Here is a 5,965-nt window from a genome sequence, read left to right as displayed (position 1 = left end):
GTACTCTATGAGCAAAGCAGAATTGAGACAGCACAAAGTAAACTTAAGATGCACAAATTTGGAGTAGCCACCCCCAAAATTCATACAGACTATCTGCCCAACTTGTGGTAGAGTTTCAGAGCCCATATTCATCTGATAAGTCGCAGTCTGACACACTGAAACTTCACTTTATCATGGTAATGTCATTTTCATCCTCTTCGAAAATGAAGGTCAACAATCAACCACTACATCTAAGTATAAATGATGGAACAGTTGGTTATTATTAGCATTCTGAATGAACAGGAAAATACAGATGTAAGTAACATGAAAAGCAGGAATTGGTACAGTTTGAGAAAACAAAAGATTCTTACTCTAAGGGTGCTTATATGGTAACTAGAAAGGTTTCAGAGATAAAGTACTTGTTTGCAGGGCAAATACCCCTCTAACATCAGTTTTCCCAAGAGGATTAAATTGATTCATTCATTAGTCATTCAGTAATTATGGAGTACCTACTGTATTCCAGAAATTGTGCTAGGCACTGTGGATACTAATAAAAGGAATCAATCCCACATCAAAATAACCTAATATTATGAGGTGGAAAATTATAGGCATAAATTTTTGTACACAGCATATATGTACATATACATACATGTATGTATACATACATCTCTATATATGGCAGTTGCCAAGATTTTGAGCCTTGGCGATTTGTGAGTGTGGGGTGAGAAGAGGGGCATAGTGTTAGTACCATTGGCAAAGTTATGAAAATTTTACAAGTTTGCTGGTTTAAAAAATCAGTATATTGGTATTAAATTTATTTTGTTTGGATTGTTGGTAGAAATTAAAACATCTATCAGTTATTTTATAAATGTTTCACTTGAATTCCAGAAAGTCATTATTGATGAATATATAAACTTGTATTTTGTACACATGGAGGAAAGGTGGAATTAAATTTATATTATATAGTATATACACATATATAATATGCAATTAATATTTATTAATAATGTTACAGATAGATAGATAGATATAGATAGATAGATAGATAGATAGATAGATAGATAGATAGATAGATAGATAGACAGATGATAGATAAACATATGTGTGTGATGACAATGAAATGGATCTTTTGCTGTTTTTGTTTTACTAAAAGTGACTCTGATTGAATAATGTGATTAAAGTACATCTTTCCTACTCATTGATGGGCCTACCCATTGTGGGAAGCTTGAGTAGCAGAGTTGTTTTGTAGGAAGTTCCCAAGGAACATTTTTTTGTTTTGTTTTGTTTTGTTTTTTTTGCAAGGACCCTGCCCCAGAGGGTCAGGGTGCATTTATTACTGACAGGCTGCTGTTATCAGCGCTTGGATTTGGCCACACACTCCAGTTCATCCTTCTTCTTGATGGCATAGGAATTTGAAGAGCCCTTGGCAGCAATGATGAGCTCATAGGCTGGACACTTGGGGATGGTCTTTATGTTGTGGAAGGCCACCTCTCCAGCCCCTGAGCAAAAGAACCAGATGGCCTGATTGACCTTCCTGAGGGGGAACACATCCACTGCCTCGTGCCTCACAGTCCCCGCCCGCCTAATTCTGGTGGAGTGTTCATGGGGACCACTGTTGATGATGGCACTCAGGAAAACTCATGAATGGTTTCTCTCTAGTGAGTAGGTGGATGATCTCTAAGGCATGCTTGACGACATGCACGGTCATGAGTTTGTTGCCATTGATGCAGCTGTGCATCATCGTGGAGTTGGTGAGGTGCTCCATGATGGGACACTGGGCCTTGGAAAGCACTTGGCTGCATAGCGCATGGTGCTGTGAGGCAGGTATTTGACATACTTCTTCACTGTGATATAATCCTGCAGGGAGATGTCATTGATCTGTATGTTGTCCGTGCTCCACTTGCTGAACAACTTGATGTTGACTGTCTCTGTCAAAGGCGGAGCTGCTGTATCCCACTGGGTCATGTCGCTCGGTCCATGGTCAGCTTTCTTAGCAGGGAGGGGGTCTGTGGAGGCTGGGCACCGGGGTTCACAGTCATGGACGCTTTCGCTAAGTATGCCTCACTCAGGTGCAAGAACAGGAAAGAGTACACTTTTGTTTTTTTAATTGAGGCACTGGGTCAGAAGGTTATGCTCTCTGGCTCTGGAAAGGGTAGAAGTACTCTGAGGGTGAGGTTTTATTTTGGGGCTTAGTTTTTGGAAGGTCTATGTGTCAGATGAGATTTGGGAAAGCTGCTAAGAATTCCCCTGGCTTTTTGAAAACTTATATATTGGTGCTTCTCTCTCTGAATAAAGATGCATCTATGTTAATAGTCAGGCTGTTTGGAAGCTTTGTCTGTTGATTTTTGATTTCTCAGAAATTTTTAGTCTGATTCTCTATGATACCTATGCTTGATTAAAGTGACTGATAACCCCTGAAAAGTTGACTTTCCTTTCATGAGTACAGATCTAAGAACCTGTGATAGTAGACCCCCCCTGTACGTTGGGGTGCTTACTGTTACAATATGTTCAAATGAATGAAGCAAATGAAGCAGAAAAAATAGTAAAAGAAAAGCAGGACATCAAGAACTGGACCTTTGCATGTGTATATTTGCTTACAGGATGGAGCAAGTTGATCTTGTGAAGGAGAAAGAGAAAAAAAAAATCCAGAAAGAGTATTTGTATCATTTGCATATGCATTGTAGTCTCATCAGTTGAAATTTTCTGGAATTTTCACTATTAACCTTTATAATACTGATGTTAATACGTGTTTTGGGAATATATACCCAGAAGAATTTACTTGGGAAGCTATATATTTCACTAGTTGTATTTATTTTGGACTTATATTTGTGTCCTCCAACTGCTAGTGATCTCATACCACTAAACTTCTTGGCATTTAACTACTTATATATGCTTGCATTTATTCACACATACACACATATGCATATGCTATGTATACACGTTTATACTTGTAATTCACCTCGTTATAATATTAGGTTCTTTTGATGAGGGATTGGTTCCTTTTATTAGTATTCCCAGTGTCTAGCACAGTTCCAGAAACATAGTGGCTACTCCATGGTTACTGAATGACAGATGAATGAAAAAAAGGGGAAAAAATCCTCTCAGAAAACTGAACTTAGATGGATGTGTGTGACTTTAAATGAATCGTTCTTTGTAGAGTGCATGGGAAAACTCCTATGGAACATTTATATTCTGTATTTGCCGAGGCTCCTGAGTTTATATTTACAATTTAATGTTTGCAAATAATGCCAATTACTAGTGAGCCCTCCATGAAATTCTTTCCATTATATTATATTTGAATCACTTTCTGTTTGGTGAAGTCTACGACTGGATCTGTCACAAGTACTTAAAAGATAACTGTTTAAAATATGTTTTATAAGCTCCAATAAAGGAATGAAGTCATTGCTAGAAGACAATACATAAGTAAGGTTCCCAACAGGTGAATGGGAGAGATTTCTCCCATTATTTTAAGAAGGAACAGCAAAAATGAATCTGCATTACAACAGTATTCCCTGAATATAAACAAGATGTTTATTCTCATGAATGGTATCTTAAACTCAAGGAAAAACTCTCTGTCTGTGATATTGTTCCCAGGTCCCTTTGTTTCCTCTCTCCTAAAAATGAGGTAGACACTCCTGAAAAGGGATTTGATATTCAGGCCCATTTAAGAGGTTGGGTTAGTTGAATAGTTTTGTTGCTGAAACATTGCTGGGTAGATGAGAAAGATATTACAATCACTCTAAATCATTCTAACAATGGCTATGTAAGTGAATCCAGAAGGAGATATGCTAGAACATTTGGAATTACTGTAATTTGATTTAAAAACATACTTTCCCTTTATGGGGTCCTGAAGGCCAATAAAAGATAAGCACAAATAGAAGGCAAATAGAGCCAGCAGATATTAATGTGGGACATCATAAAGCATATTTGGGAATAAAAAAAAATGCCTGCCCAGACAGAATAATCATCTATATAGGCATCTATATAGGATCTCTGACAATATCCAGTGCCAGATCGAAAGAAATACTGTCTTACAATACAGATTGTTGTCCATTTTTAGACCAATATATTATTTTATTCCTTTTAGTCATTTTTTAACAGTAAAATGAAAATCCCCAAACTCTGCACTTAATCACAGAATTCTAATAGAAATGAGGGTGGGAATGAGAAGGCAAAATGATAAAAAACAAAGTAAAACAAAACTCTTACCATTATGAAAACTTTGTAAGCAATATTTGACATTGGAAATATGTTGTAATATCTATCTCTGGAACCAAGATTGGTAATTACAATGATTCTAAGTTTGGATATATTTTAATGTTTTCATTTTCCTTATTATTGACAGTTAGGTAGCATGTAGCATAGCAGATTGCATGATAAATTTTGAGTAAGGAAAAAAAAAACATGCTTAAATCACAAGAACCTTTGACCCTGAGGTTCTACTTAATATACATCAAACTGGGAAATGTGACAAAAATAAGAAAAAGACAATTTTTGCAAAGAACACAGAAAAAGAGCTACACTAAAATGCACTTCTGGTATGCCTATATATTATTCCAGGCATTACGGAAAGGAACTTGCAACCAATACACTATGTTGACTAAATTGTGTATTCCATTTGACCCAGCAAAACCACTGTTAGAACTATATCCAGGGGACCGAACCAAGATGGCAGAGTAGAAGAACAGGCTTGTAGAAGTTCTCTCCCCACAGCCCATAAAATACCTGTTAAAACTGACTGGAAACAAATTAAAGATGGACAGAAGCCACAAAATGAGATTGAAAGACATTTCCAGACTAAGACAGCTTGGAAGGTCAACAGGAAAGGTCTATAGCACCAGGCTCCAAGTGGAGCACAGCGGGGCTTGGGTCATGCTGCACAGCAGGAAAGAGACAGGAGCAGGTTGGGGCATGGAATCGCGGTCAACAGCCAAGATCCCAGATCCCCACAAATGCCAAAGGCAGCTTCAAAGGTGAATGAGAAAGCTCTATCACCTGGGTGAGAAAGGAGCAGAGTCTTCCCCAGGTGGCCCCAGGCAGTACAGTTTCCGTTTTTGGAGCCCTGTCCCAAAAGAACCAGGAGAAATTGAGCCTCTGATCTGAATTTCGGTCTTGAGTGGTGGCCCTGGGGTTAAGAGAAGCACTGGCTAGTGAAGCAAGAGGTGTTTGTAGAGAGGGAATCCTACTTGCAGATCCTGGGTGGAAAAACTTGGGGTTGCTCCCAGACCATAAGGCAGGCCAGAAGAGGAGTATAGTCCTCTCCCCTAATTGTGCCACATTGGAAGAACTGAGAACTTACAGGTCCTCTTGACAAAAGACTCCAAAGTCAAGTAACGGGCTGGGAAAATGCCCACAAAAGGGGAAAAATAAGACTATATAAGGTTATTTTCTTGGTTAGCAGGTATTTTCTTCCATAGTTTAGGGTGAGGGAGAACAATGCATACCATCAGAGGAAGACTTAAAAGTCAAGTCAACTGTATACAAAACCTCCATAATAAATATCTAATGGTGTTAGACCATGGAAAAGCTCAAAAAAGATTTTGAGGGGGTGAAGCCAAGATGGCAGGGAAGAAAGACATATATACTCTAGCACTTCCCCACAGTCCACAAAATACCTATAAAAAATGACTCTTAACAAATTCTAGAGCAGCAGAAGCCACAGAACAACAGAGCAAAAGAGATTTCCAGCTAAAGGTAACCTGGAAGGGAGACAGGAAAGATCTATCCCATGAGACAATGAGCAGAGAGGAGCCCAGGCCTGTCTGTGCAACACAGGTAAGAACAGGAGAGAAACAGACCTCCAGGGCAGCATCCCCAGCAGGGAGGGTCCCAGATCTCTCAACCCACAAGTGCCAAAGAAAGCTTCAAAGTGACTATGGGAGGGATTTCCCAGTTGGGTGAGAGGGGAACTGGGTCCCCCCAGCCCTGGCCCTACACAGTGTCAGAGGTGGCGGCAACAGCAGCAGCAGCATTTGGCAAGCAGCTA

At 39.1% G+C, this 5,965-nt stretch overlaps 1 pseudogene; it reads right to left on the bottom strand.

Moving 5' to 3' along the window:
• Positions 1-1,332: 1,332 nt before the first annotated feature.
• LOC140508958 (small ribosomal subunit protein uS7-like) lies at positions 1,333-1,944 on the bottom strand (annotated as a pseudogene).
• Between the last annotated feature and the right edge of the window lie 4,021 nt (positions 1,945-5,965).

This window comes from Notamacropus eugenii, chromosome 5 (genome assembly GCF_028372415.1).
Source record: "Notamacropus eugenii isolate mMacEug1 chromosome 5, mMacEug1.pri_v2, whole genome shotgun sequence".
NCBI classification, from domain to species: domain Eukaryota; kingdom Metazoa; phylum Chordata; class Mammalia; order Diprotodontia; family Macropodidae; genus Notamacropus; species Notamacropus eugenii.
The sequence above is the reverse complement of the archived record's forward strand: the minus strand, read 5'-3'. Positions and strand labels throughout refer to the sequence as shown.